This window comes from Bemisia tabaci, chromosome 1 (assembly GCF_918797505.1).
Source record: "Bemisia tabaci chromosome 1, PGI_BMITA_v3".
Taxonomy (NCBI): Eukaryota; Metazoa; Arthropoda; class Insecta; order Hemiptera; family Aleyrodidae; genus Bemisia; species Bemisia tabaci.
The window spans coordinates 60,914,944-60,929,726 of NC_092793.1; the positions used below are offsets into that span (position 1 = coordinate 60,914,944).

General features: G+C 39.2%; 1 protein-coding gene across 3 annotated transcripts in view; it reads left to right on the plus strand.

Moving 5' to 3' along the window:
* Positions 1 to 14,783, plus strand: part of Shaw (Shaker cognate w) — a 449,043-nt gene that overhangs the window by 143,737 nt on the left and 290,523 nt on the right. Inside the window, exon 1 of one of the 3 annotated variants that reach the window (XM_019049482.2) lies at positions 4,332 to 5,530. The exons of 1 other annotated variant lie outside the window; for it this stretch is intronic. The gene's annotated coding sequence lies outside the window, so the exon portion shown is untranslated. Of the gene's footprint in view, positions 1 to 4,331; positions 5,531 to 14,783 lie in introns of those variants that run through there. One more of the 3 variants, XM_019049484.2, reaches the window with a different exon arrangement.

Here is a 14,783-nt window from a genome sequence, read left to right on the forward strand (position 1 = left end):
AAAGAGAACCAACATTTCTGGCTTATTTCAGACATAACATTACCTGCAATTAATTTCTTCACGCAGGATAGGTGCTTCTGTAAATGCCCCAATGTACTTGGCCATGTTTTGATCAATGTCATCCACTTATTCTACACGGTTATCTCCAATATTAGTCTCAGCAAGCAGTGGGCAAATCTTAAGAAGAGAAACGTTGATAATTCTATTTTATCATGATTTGACGCTCAACAAAATCTGAGTTTTTGGGTGGTTGTGCCGGTGCATGAGTAAATTTGTTACCTACTGTCACATGTGTATTATGCCTCCAAATTTGGTTTTGATGGCCTCTAAAACGATGAGGAGCTGACAACAATGTGTATATCTGCATGTATCAGTGGTGCGAGCGCGAGCTGACATTTTGTATCTCACTGGCTGTTTCCCTGATTGTGAGTTACCTTGGAAGCCTCAAGTGTGGCAAAAAGAGATGAGGTAATCAGCATTTTGTCTCTTTCCTCTCTGTCGCATGGGTTCAAGGGTCAGCAATCTAAAGCGCAAATGAGAAGCAACACTTCAGCTCACACCACTGTATTTTGTGTTCTGTCTCTGTTTTGAGAAGAAACTGTGTTTGAAGAGAGTTAAATAGATGAAGCAACTAGGAGTTTTTCCAGCTGATGATTTAACACTGAAGAAGCATAACATATACAGGGTGGTGATTAGAAACATTCTTAACAGCAACCTGGAAAGCCCCCTCCCCCCTTCTAACTTTGTACTTAGTTGAGGTAAAAATTTAAACGTTCGGGGCCTTTCCTTAGTCAAGGCCGCGCCCCCTAACTATGCAGGGGGACTCCTTGGGGGCAACAGACCCCAACATTTTGCGTCCAAATGGAAAAACCACCCTTATGTATGATAACGCGTTCAAATGAACCTTAAAAAAAAAAAGAAAAAAAAAAAAAAAAAAATTATTTTTCGTTAGGTAAAGAACAAGTAATGATGCTTTAATGATTAATTAATCTTAAAGTAATACAATTTCTTTAAAATTTACTTCCTCCTTAGGTAATGAAAACGTAATAATTATTTAAACATGATTTAATCTCAAAGTAATAAAATATCTCTAACATTTACTTGTTCTTTAGGTAAAGAACAAGAAATCATTATTTAATCATTATTTAATCCTGAAGTAATAAAATATCTTGAAAAATTACTTTTCTATTAGGTAATGAACAAGTAATCATTATTTAATTATTAATTAATGTTGAAGTAATTAAATATCTTGACCATTACTTCTTCATTACGTAATAAACAAGTAATAATTATTTAATACATATTTTCATCTTTAGGTAATAAAATAACATAATGTTTACTTCTTTATTAGGTAAGGAACAAGTAATCATTAGCTAATGATTAATTCATTTTGAAGTAATAAAATAAATTAATGTTTACTTCTTCATTAAATAAAGTTTAAATAATGATTACCTAATCATTAAGTAAAGAAAAATTTCAAAAATTTTTTATTTAATGATTACCTAATCGTTAACTAATGTTTATATAATCATTAAATTGATCTAATGATTAGGTAATATTTACTCTTTCCTTACTTAATCTTGAAATCCAAATGCTACATGGGAACATCTATGAAACATTCTCAGCAAACATTACAACAGACCGCATTATAGATCAGAGCAAAGTTTCTGACATAATACTGAATGTGAATTGCTTCAATATTTTTAAATTTAGTGAACACAAAAAATATCCAGAATATTACTATTGAGCATTATATCTCTCCGTAATCTAATAATTTTGCTCCCAAAAGGATGGCTTAAAAAAATGCTTAAAACGTTAACTATCTCTTTAAGGCTGTACAAAGGCTAAAAATTGTATGTTCTCAAAAGATTCCATAGGAGGAAAGAACTAAAGGTTAGTTTTAATTTCTTTCACTACTTTACTAGGTACGTAGTTTTTAAAAGCTTCAAAGGTCCGAGTTGAAAGTTCATTTTCCAATAGACAAATGCTAATTATTGAAAAGACAAAGAAAAACTTTAATGAAATGAAACAAAAGGAATTAAGAAACTAGACAATACCATTAGTACACTTTGAAAAAAAGTATTCAAAATAGGTAACTATTGATTAGTAAACTTAAAAACTAGAAGAGAAAAAGTCACTAAAAATGTGGCCCTGACTGTGAGTAACAAGTTGGTGGAATAGTCCTGGGATAATATTTTGCAGGGAAATCAAGGCCAGAGAAAGTTCCAACAATTTCCATTAGAGTAAAAAATTTTCTGAAAGACAGAAATGTGAGAAGAACTTACGTTCAATTAATAGAAATTTTGCTGATAACATAGGCCAAACCGAGGCAAAAACAAAGAAGAAGGAAAAAAATCTTATTTTTCGAAAGCACACGGGAAGAAATTGCATATGAGGAAAAACATTTAAGACAGGCGTAAAGAATGTAACAACGAAACACGTAGGAAAGGTGATTGACACGTTTTCGAAACGTTTCCTGTATGTGCTAATATCCATGCCGATGAGTCGTTCCCATGTGTCTGAAACGAGTCTGATGCGAATCTGATCTGTTGTCGAAGAAAGGTTGAACCGCAGAAAAACATTTTAGACAGGCGTTAAAAATGTAACAACGAAACACGTAGGGAAGGTGTTTGACACGTTTTTGAAACGTTTCCTGCAAGTTTCTATTTTCATGCCGATGATTCGTTCCCATGTGTCTGAAACGAGTCTGATACGAATCTGATCTGTTGTCGAAAAAAGGTTGAAACGCAGAAAAACATTTTAGACAGGCGTTAAAAATGTAACAACGAAACACGTAGGGAAGGTGTTTGACACGTTTTTGAAACGTTTCCTGCAAGTTTCTATTTTCATGCCGATGATTCGTTCCCATGTGTCTGAAACGAGTCTGATACGAATCTGATCTGTTGTCGAAAAAAGGTTGAAACGCAGAAAAACATTTTAGACAGGCGTTAAAAATGTAACAACGAAACACGTAGGGAAGGTGTTTGACACGTTTTTGAAACGTTTCCTGCAAGTTTCTATTTTCATGCCGATGATTCGTTCCCATGTGTCTGAAACGAGTCTGATACGAATCTGATCTGTTGTCGAAAAAAGGTTGAAACGCAGAAAAACATTTTAGACAGGCGTTAAAAATGTAACAACGAAACACGTAGGGAAGGTGTTTGACACGTTTTTGAAACGTTTCCTGCAAGTTTCTATTTTCATGCCGATGATTCGTTCCCATGTGTCTGAAACGAGTCTGATACGAATCTGATCTGTTGTCGAAAAAAGGTTGAAACGCAGAAAAACATTTTAGACAGGCGTTAAAAATGTAACAACGAAACACGTAGGGAAGGTGTTTGACACGTTTTTGAAACGTTTCCTGCAAGTTTCTATTTTCATGCCGATGATTCGTTCCCATGTGTCTGAAACGGGTCTGAAACGGGTCTAAAACGAAGCTGATCTGTGGTCCAAAAATGTTGAAACGCAAAAAAACATTTTAGATAGGCGTAAGAAATGTAACAACGAAACACGTGGGGAAGGTGTTTGACACGTTTTTGAAACGTTTCCTGCAACTCTCTATTTTCTTGCCGAATGCCGGAGCATGAGACATAACTTACACGTTTTGAAAACTGTCCCTGAACCTATCAATAAAACGTTTCTAATATGTGTCGTAAAAATATTTTTAATACATTTATAAAATGTGTTAATGATACGGGAAAACTTTCCTCTCATTGAAACATTTTAAAACTGTGTTAGAAATGTATCAATTGAAAGATCCGATATAGACACTTACCGAAACATTTTAGAAACCTCTCCCAATTTTGTGACACCACTTGTGCTATTAGGGTATAGACCTAATTTTGTCATTTTTTCCATTCGCTTTGATATGGCATTTTCAAGATCACCAGCGGATTTAATTTCAAATGATAAACCTTCCTAGGATTCAGTTCTTGATGGTTTCCATTAGCTTAGATAAGCTACCCTCCTATTGTTGACGTGATGACAACCTGAAAATCGTTGTGAATGGAGTCGGAAAACTTTCAAGCGAAGTGGACCCCCTTAATCGTGACAAGACTGGCAAAGGCTGGAGGTGAAAGTCCGAAATAACCTGAAGAACAGGAGAACGTTTATACAAGAGCATAACCAAATGGAACTAAACCATTCCTGTATCAATTTCTCGCAATTCTTTGGCCTACAATTATATTTCCAATAAAATCTTCTGATTTTACGTAACCAGCGCAATAAATGCGTGGCGTCAGTTTTAAATTTCATCCTCTCCAAGGATGAAAGTTCTTGCATTGGTTTATGCAAGCTGAGTAAAAACTGAGTATCCGCATCGTCCTCTTTTTTGGGTTGTTTTTCACTGAACCTATTAGTCAGGAGCTCCAATTTTATGTTTTCCAACCTCAGTAGGCACATTTCCTGAACTCCGTTTCGGAACGATTACATCTCGGAGGAACTCCATTGCGCCAAAAAAAGGCCAATTGTCTTAAGCTTTTCGTGCATCACCACTCTTGGTCCTCTTGATGGGAAGAAGTTTTCGTCGGAAGGTATCGCGTAAATTCTCCCAAACTCTCTTCACATGTCCTGTAATGAGAAAAGAAAAATGCCTAGAATATGAGGTCATCGCAAACTCCAACCACAGCCTTTAAATACAAATATTCGTGCCCACGGAGCATGAGCAGCGCATGAAAGAAGTAAAAAATGTATTCAAAATACAGGAAAATCGTCTTACAATTTTTAGCTTTTCCAGTGATTTCATCTAAAAGAGATAAGACGAATTTGGAGGAAACTCCATTTCGAAAAATTGGCACTTACTCCTCTCATAGCTGCAGTGCTGCCCTCTGCCGTAAGACAGGAGAGCTGCTGTTGCGCGGTGTCTCGGGTAAGGGTGAGCACACCGTCATGGAGCGTCCTCTGCCGGGCGCGGCTGAAAGCGAGCGGCGCAACGCGGTGTGATCCAGTCGGCTGCAGTTGGCGGTCCAGTCCCTGCGGTGAGCGCGTCGCCGTGTCCGCGGACCCTCTTACATTATCCCTTTCATGTGCCCTGGTCAGCGGCAGTTCTCACATCGCCTCCCCGGATAACTCCATCCCTTCATCTGGCCAATCTTTCATCTTTTGAGGTCGCCCTCGTTCTTGTCGCTTTCACGGCCTCTGTGCGGTTGTGCTGGCCGTGCGAGACTTCTCGCCGCGTGTGCGTTCGTCCGTGTATGACCCGCTACGGTTGTGACTCGAAAATCGTCAAAATGAAAATTCGTGTCGGGCTCCAAACTGTGAAATTTTACTCCTCGTGCGAACGAGCTTGAAAAAATTCGCCGTGTCCCGAGCTCGGTTTCCGTCAAGTTCACCTTTTGCCCATTTACCGAAGGCCTCTCCCAAGTTAAAATTTTGGATCGTTTTTTGCAGTAATTTCAATTCTTTTTTTTTTACTTTTTTATTTATTTTTTAAATTTATTTTGTATTTTTATACCCAAGTGATTTTAAGTTCTGTGAGACTTCAGTGCTTGGTTTTGTGAATAAAAGGGATACCATAATGCACTTGGTTCAGGTACGTTTTCAATATTGCTGAAGAGATTTAAGCTGTGGAGATTTATCACAAGATAATATTTGTTGAGAATGCGCCAGCATGCCGTCTCACACATTCGGCCGTACGAATGCAGTGACAACTTCAGAAGTTACACGAAAAATTTCGGACGGACGGTACATATGCAGCACCGCCCTATACTGTATAAACTGAGTCGAAAAATTACATGAAAAATCCCTCCCTCATGAACGGAGATCGAAAATATCATGTAAAATTTAATATTCTGAGGAAACATTGAAAAATCGAACACCAAAGCCTTCTAACGTTAATTTTTCGATTCTAGTACTTTTTTCAGCCAAATTATTGACCTCATGTATCACAAATGATGACATGAAAAGTCAGTGAACATAGCAAATCGTTCTATGCAACGATTTTGCTATAAAAACGAAATATTATTAGAAATACTGCGATGCTGAGGTATCTAAGTTTCTGGCTTTCTTCATTCTATAACGGAAAGGAAGATCGTAAAATCGTTACTTATACAACTGATTTAATCGGTAAATAATGAAAAATGAGCGGGGGGGGGGGGGGTGGGAGCACTGGTTGAGCAAACCTAAGGTTTTGGAAATCTAGCTTCTGAAGTAGTATAAAAGCATTCAACTGCACTGGGAAAAAAAAACACATTAGATCTAGAGTCCATACTCTTGAAAACATTGGCAAGAAAAAGGACTCTTGATTCAATCAGATTTAAGCTTAGATCAAGAACCAAGCCTCTTAATTTGAGCGGATTTCCTTTTGATTAAAGCTTAAATCTGATTGAATCAAGAGTCCTTTTTCTTGTCAATGTTTTCAAGAGTCTGGACTCCAGATCCAATGTGTTTTTTTTTCCAGTGTGGGTAATCACTAGCGTGGTCTTGTCCGATACATTATTTACCATCAATTTGTCTTTTCTGTTTAAGTCTAACACTTTAATATCACAGATATATCACAGTCTATCACTGCAATATCTGCAATATCAATATCACTGCAACATCTCATGAGTACAATTGATTTGTAATATCTCATGATAATGCTAATATCTCTCTTACTACCTTGAAATAGTATACGGATAGTAAATTATGTGAATTCTCTAAACAGGGCTGCAAAATCCTTACGGTGTTCTCAGAGACCCATAATTAATCTTTTTTTCATATCCGCGGCAAGTAGGATAACCAAAAAAAAAACATCTCTCGTCGATGAGGCTTGTCGTGTGCCGTCAGGGGTTGATGTAGCGATATCAAACCCCTCAGTGGTTCTTAGCGGACTTCAAACCTATCCCTAGAAAGTGCTTTTTAGTTTTACATTAGAGACCCATGCTCATTTGTTTATAATGGCCGAAGCTATTCGGAAAAGAGTAAGCAACAGAATTTCCGAAAGGGTATTCGTACGCGGTGGACGCCTGGGGTATGAGCACTAAACCATGAGTTCGTCCTTTCATGTACCTAGAATTGATCTCTAGGAGCTTATAATCTAATTACGAGCTCTCCACGTTACTCATTAACGAACGGGTCATATCTACTACTAATGAAATAGGACAGACATTTTGAAACATCGAAACCGCATTTTTTTCTCAAGGCCCAATTCCGAAATCTTATAATGAAACAACGAACCTTTTCGCGGTTGCGGAAGGCCAGGCGTCTTTTCGCGGCCTGCTGCCACGACGGAAAAAACAAGAAGGATTTCCGGAAAGGAATAGTAGATTCTCTCCATAGTGCTGTGCTGCTGAAATACCTTTCTGGTGGGTGTCGCCGAGCACATTCTCCGTACCGTCGTGCTTACAGGAAAACAAGTATGAGCATTCAGATATTATCAAACTACCTTCGACCAATCACAAACTTTCCCATAAAAAATATATTGCAACGCATCGTTCTCGGGCAGTTTATTAATTGAATAGCGTCGTCAAATTCACCCCCGTCCATTATTACAATCTCTATTTGATTCAGAGACGATAAAGCACAAAAAACATAGTCGGAATATACGAATAAAAGGAGATTTAATTAAAATATGGGTAAACAAGGCTAAAAAATGATTAAAACACTAAAAGGCAGGACGTTTCGAGCTGTTACCAGCTCATTTTCAGCTGCAAAAACACATTAAAACAAGTCAAAAATTGAGTAGCAACCTGACCCGAGCCGTTATCACGTTACCACCGGAATTCAGCACCGAACATCCGAAGCAGACATAGTCTGCCTAATGCCCAGGTCTGCACATGTCTGCCTCGGATGTTCGGTACTGAATTCCAGTGGTTACGTGATAACGGCTCGGGTCAGGTCGCCACTCAATTTTTGACTTGTTTTAATATGTTTTTGCAGCTGAAAATGAGCTGGTAACAGCTCGAAACGTCCTGCATTTTAGTGTTTTAATAATTTTTTAGCCTTGTTTACCCATATTATAATTAAATCTCCTTTTATTTGATTCAGATTGTAATAAAATAATGGCATTCAATTTTTTCAGTCCACAAATGTGATTTACTGGCGTCCAAAAGTTACCATACGGGATACACTTACCAGCTGTCGGCGCATGCTGGTTCAGCGTCACAAATTGATTTTTTTCTCTCTTTTTTTGTTATTTTCTTTATAAACTTAAAATATCCATATTATTCCCACTGTTAAGTCCATAATCTCCAATTTGCCGAATTACCTCCAATTAATTATGAGTTTTACTTCGAGGATTCTGGGACATGGTGACATCGATAGAAGTGAAATGCTGGTGAGGATTACAATTGCCATACAAATTAAGCTTGTTTCCCTCCGATCATATCGAATCACCGAAAATGACCAATTTACCAAGAATCGCAGTTTAGTTCTTTCGTTAGTACATGATCACCGACGCCCAATGTTGAACGAGGATCATAGGCTTTGTCATAAGGTTTCTTGCATAGAGATCGGAACGCGAGTCATGAGGTGATCACCCTATTTGCATCATAAACTGGAGATCACAAGCCTCGTCACACATACTCTCTGCACTGAAAGATCTCGGAGGTTGCCATAGCAGCGTGACTTTGTCTAATGCTCATTGCAACGTAGTGTCAGCGGAATGGGGGTAATAGATTTTTTCATACGAACGCTATCCGAAGAGGCAACAACTTGGGACGGTTGCGTCGAAGTGATTTAAATCTGTATCCCATTCGAATGTGGGAGCATGAGAGATGGCCGAGATCCATGCCGCCACCGAAAAGCGTAGTCATGTTCGTTGTAAAAACGTCTTCGCGGACGCAACGCGTAAATGTCTGGGCGGCTTACTTTACGATGCCTCTCAGGAAATCCCGGAAATAAGTGGAGAGGGCTGCGCTACAGTTTCGCATAGTTTTGCTGAATTTCACTCTTGCACAGTTGTGATGAAATCAACTCTTTCGCACACTTCACGTGCATGGTTTCAGTTTCGCACACTTCTAGCATGGGGCATGTTCAAGGAAAAGGTTAGCCGAATTTTTTAAGACTTATGCCAGGTTTGCCAAGGGGGTCATTAAGCAAACGTAGGGTTGCCAAACGCCATTTCAGACAAACCTCGATTTTGTTTTTTACCGCAACTATGACCGTACCGCTTAACCCTGTTTTTTTACCGCAAATGTCACGTTGGTAGGCGAACTGTGGAGATCAATTTTTTACAGATCCAAGTAGACTCTATTTCAGGAACACGCTCAACACTGAGAATGGCTGCAAGTAAAGGGGAAAATAGCATGGAAAATTGATAATCTCATTGACTACTTGTTGCAGCTGGTTGGTGTTGTCGTGTTGCTGCAACATGACAATTTGTAACTTTACAAGGTTCACAATGTCGCGGCACTAATTCCATTTCTCAAACGTACAGAAACACATTGTCAGTTCTAAAATAAGTAGTAGGCAGGAAATTCTCCCCAATAATTGCCAACGGCCCGCGGAAAATGCGGTAAGACGGTGATTATGGGAGGGGGGGGGGGAGGTTTTGCCTAGCCGCGCGAAAGGTGGGTCCCATCGCGGGTGCAGCACTTGAGCTTTCAGTGCACGAAGTCGTGAATGATTGTAGTTTTTTTTTTTTTTCCCCGTGATTTCAGATCTGGCGAGTGGTCGGGCGCGGGTCGGCGGTACGTCAGGGATGATGGATGGATTTCGAGAGCTTGTTACGCTCGCTTATTTAGGGCAATAATGCACTTCACCGGCTCCTATCCTACGTATCTTCAAACACGCTCCTCCCCCCCCCCCCCCCCGGTCATCTGCAATGCCCTTTCGACCACTCGCCCTCTAACCTCTCTCGCGAGTGAAAAAACAAAAACCTAGATTTGGACCGCGGGAATCAAAAAGGAACCAAGCAGCCATATCAGCTATTGCCAAAATTAATAGGGCATTACAATTTTTTACTTGAAACTGCTTATTCGGATTTTTGTGCAAATTTCAGTGAATTTTCTGCAATTTCAGTGAAGCAAATTCTTCTTAATTTTCAAAGAAATCCGCACGAACGTTCTCGCGTCAAGTAAATAAATTCTCTATAGCTAAATTTTGCAACAGCTGATATGGTTTGGTTCCTCTGTGCTAAACGCGATCCAATTCGACCACCCTTTGCATCAATAACTCAGTTTATATGAGTCTTCCTAATGAGTTGAATTTTGTGTTCTCTGCAAGAAGGCTGTTAAAATTTGCGTACATGTATGATGTATTCTGAAAATAAAGAAAAAACAAACACATTAAAAAATTAATAAAAAGCAATTAAAATATTATTATTCTACCACAAATAGTTGCCTATCCATTAAATGTTTCCTGAAAAATTCTAAATTAATGTCGCCTAACACAGACTTTCATTACCTTAATCAGCACAAAATTTTTCTCATCTCAACACAGGCCATGCATATTAATCTACCACAATTAGTTGCCAGGGAATTACCTATTGATTTGGATGTTTCCTGAAAAATTCTAAATCAATCTCGCGCAACACAGACTTTGACCACCTTAATCTGCACAAAATTTTTCTCATCTCAACACAGGCCATGCGTACAAACATTATTATAATGCCACCATTCAGAGGAAAAAAATATTTTTTCAAGAATACATATCGACGGTCTAAGTCGGCAATCACATAACTCCGTTTGTGACGTCGCAGACTTCCTGTCATACTTAATTTCATAAACGGGAAACTACTCCATCGCAATTCTTTAAAACTGCCGTGATTTTTCTGTTCTGTGCGAAGAAAATTCTGCAAAAACTTCAAGGAATGGTGTCAATTTATTTTTCTTTAAAAAAATAACATGGGTGCGGAGATTTTTAAACATATGTGATTACCGATTTTCACCGTCCATATTATAAATCATTCATACCATCGTCGCATTCTCCCGGGTTGGCGGGGCCGCTTGCGGGGCGGCTACCGGGGCGGCTGGCGGGAAGGCTACTGGGGCTGCTGGCGGGGCGGCTACCGGGGCAGCTGGCGGGGCGGCTGGCGGGAAGGCTACCGGGGCAGCTGGCGGGGCGGCTACCGGGGCAGCTGGCGGGGCGGCTGGCGGAGCGGCTGGCGGGAAGGCTACCGGGGCAGCTGGCGGGGCGGCTACCGGGGCGGCTGACGGGGCCCTGGTCATATTAAGGGGGGGGATATCCATATGGATACGCTGGATACCCATAAATTGCCATTGCCGGTGGTGGTGGAGGAGGAGGAGGTGGAGCTGGGAGATTGATGATCTCCTCCTCACGCATTTCGTTGACTGAAACAAAATGACCAAAAATCAACAATACAGTAAGTCCTGAAAGAACAGCATAGATTTATAAATTTATTTCAGGTTAACCGTTATTAATCTCAAACCATTGCTTACTGCAAAATATCCTCTTATATATAGGTATATCAATTCGATAACATTTTGCCATAAGTAATTACTAAATGTACATAAAAGTGAATAGCTTTCTCTTTAGACGGCTAGTTCTTGTGGCATGTTTGCCTCCAGTCGAATCCTGGAGAATACACAAACCACCAAACGCCCTCCAAAATATTTTCAGGTAAAAGATCCAGTCGAGGAAATTCACGTGTTACATCCTTACCAAAAACATCCCTGCGTCATTTCTCCAAGAGGGTTGATAAAACTAACTAAGAGATAGGCAGAAACCTCTCTTAAATTCTCAGGGTCCACCAACACTTAAACTCCAACTCCACAAGAACTTACTCTAGGTTCAAAAAAAAGAAGAAGAAAAATTAGATAATCCCTTAACAATAAGAAAATTAAAAAAAAAACCGAAAAATCGATTTTGTGGTCATAAGTAGGTACCTAAATCCCTCGAATAAACCTGAAATCACAAAATCCGTCGAGAATATTTAATGAATTTCCCCCTTCAATTATGAGTTCCGCAATAAGCACGACTCGCTTGGACCTTTCCATACACGAGCAACAAGAAACTGATTTCTTCTTTCTCACCAACTGATTGTGAGGAGAGCGGGAGCATTTACTTTTTCCTTCATTTATACAGGATGCAACAAGCATGACTTGCGTTTGTAGAAGCCCTTTCATTAAGGAGATCGCGAAAGCCTTTACCGCGTTCATTTCCAAAAGGGATTAATCCAGAATTTCAAGCATTTTAATAATTTAATGGATTCATCTGTTCTCATATCAAGCATCTTAATTCTCAAAACTGTAGGGAACAAATTCATTTATTGTGAAACATAATGTATTTAGTTCAGATGTCTCTGAAGGCATGAATTTCTGATCATACTTTCTTCACTATCGCATTTATTCAAGTACATTCAACAGGGAATGAAATGAAACTCTAAAAAATGTCCTATATAAAACAAAAGTAAATTGTTGAGAATCCCATTACTTACCGAGCAGGCATGAAATGACCAGTGCTGGAACGTTTGTTCCTGCCAGTTTTCTTTTTATACTCCTAACCCTCTGAGACAGTATGTCTCCCTTGGAGCCCTAGATCAAAAACATAAATATTAAAGAATTTTAGAGCTTCAAACAGGAATATGTCAAATAATCTTCCAATTTCAGACGCAGCATCAAGCAATGAAATTATTAAAGGGAGACGTACCCATAAAACTAATATCCTCTCTCATTTCGACGCTACACAGTATGCTCAATGTTTAACAGTGACCATTCTTGGAGTTTGGCAATACTGCATTTCATCCTCTTGAAAAAGTTATGTAGAAAAATTGATAATGCTTGGCAGTGGTTTAGCTAGGAATTCCTTGGGAGGGGGGGGGGGGGCATTAAAAAAAGTGATAGTAAATTTTGCTAGAGCAAAAATAAGAGTTGTTTCTTATAGATAATGCCTCAAAAATCACGATGAGCGCATCGGCAAAGTCTGAAATGCACTCATAACTTCACAATCTGCGTAAGAAATTTGCGGTTTTTTAAGCTTCCCGCTTCAAAAACGATACTATGGCACAGGTGAACATTTTGTTAGAGGAGTCGCTCCATCGTCGGCGATATTCATCATGGCCGACGCTTGCGCGCAGTTCCGCGCGTAATTCGAGGAGAGTTCAAGGTCAATCAATTCGGGCGTGGAAAACATGAACGTTAAAACACGCCGATTGTTATCTGGTCTAATCTAGTTCGGGTATTATCTCATCCCATCACACGTGTTTTGGCGGATTGGCGTCGGCCATGATGAGTATCGCCGACGATGGAACGACTCCTCTTACAAAATGTTCACCTGTGCCGTAGTATCGCTTTTGAAGCGGGAAGCTCAAAAAACCGCAAATTTCTTACGCAGACTGTGAAGTTATGAGTGCATTTCAGAATTTGCCGATGCGCTCATCGTGATTTTTGAGGCATTATCTATAAGAAACAACTCTTATTTTTGCTCTAGCAAAAGTTTGCAACAGGCCCATTGTTGACCAGAGTGTCAAATTTTGGAAAGTTCGTATTAAACCGGGAAAATTATCAAATGTTTCTAAATCCTGAAAAGTCCAGGAAAAAATTCGGATAGGTATTGATAAATTCTTAACTGTCGTTGGCCTAGTCCACATGTTCGATCAGTTTGGACCGCATTCATACGTAATTTGACGGAGCTCGATTTTCACACTAGTTTCGTTTCGTATAAATAGCTCAGTCGTGGATATTTTTTGGAAACTTATCAATTGTCTCGTCTGAAAATCTAGGAAAGTTAGAACAGAAGTGACGCATTTTAAATTATATAGCTGCGTAGACTATAAGTGCAATCCATTATTACGGAGCTTTTTGACTGCCACAATTTTGGGTTCATACTGCTCCATAGTCAAACAATTTTAAACATTTAATGAGATCAGTCAAGCAGTGGCTCCTCCTGATTGATACTCGGATTTCACCTGGGAAAAACATTTTCGATTTGACATTTAACAGTATGCCGAACTTTTTTTAGTTTGAGACGTTGGTGAGGTTCTTTAGAATCATGGTCCTTTAGGTGATGGATTATTCCGTTTAGATCAGTGTATGTTACCTTACCTTTAATGACTGTTATGGTACCACTATCTACGTAAGATGTGACCGAAGTCGGAATACTTTCTTAGCTGAAACAGATATGTTTGCGTGACATGGTGGGAAGGTTTTTCCTTGGAATAAAAAGAAAGTAGATACATTAGGAACAAGTTTAAGCTTTCAAAGTTGCATGTTGAGAAAAAAATACGGTCACTGTTACAAGTGTTGCATGTTACAATAATTATTGTTACAAGTTACATAGGTTTACCTAGTGATTCTTTCTTTGTGTCGGGGAAAATCTTTACATAGTCTGAAACTACTTGCAATACAAATTGTTGTTGTTCTTCACTTTTGCATAAGAGTCTATTGTAATCTTCCGTAAGCTTAACCCCTCTTTCAGTGACATCATTGACTGATTTTAACTTAGTTACAAGTTTCAAATTATTCTGGTACTCAGAATTTGTTGGCCACGTAGAAGGGTGAGACTTCAAAAAGTTGGTTGGAAGATCAAGACGCTTAAAGAAATTCATCGTAGTACTGTTAATGAAATCAGAAATAGAGATCTTTTTTAGATCTTTCGTTTAAAAAAAGATCAACTCAATCCGATCTTTCGCTCAAAAGTTACAGGCAGTCAAAGGTTTTGCCTTTGACCCCGCTCCCCCTCTCCTGGGTAGGGGGGAGGCTAAGTCAAAATAACCGTCATGCCGCCATATTTGAACGTCTCGCATGCTACTGTATCACCCCGAAAAGATGAATCACATTTGATAGGGGGCCAAATCTAATGAGGGATGGAACAACCTCTGTGTTGAAGCTTTTAAGGATGCATTCTGGAGGCGAAGAAACGCCCAGAAACATTGATTATCGATCGACATTTTTCACCCCAAGCTT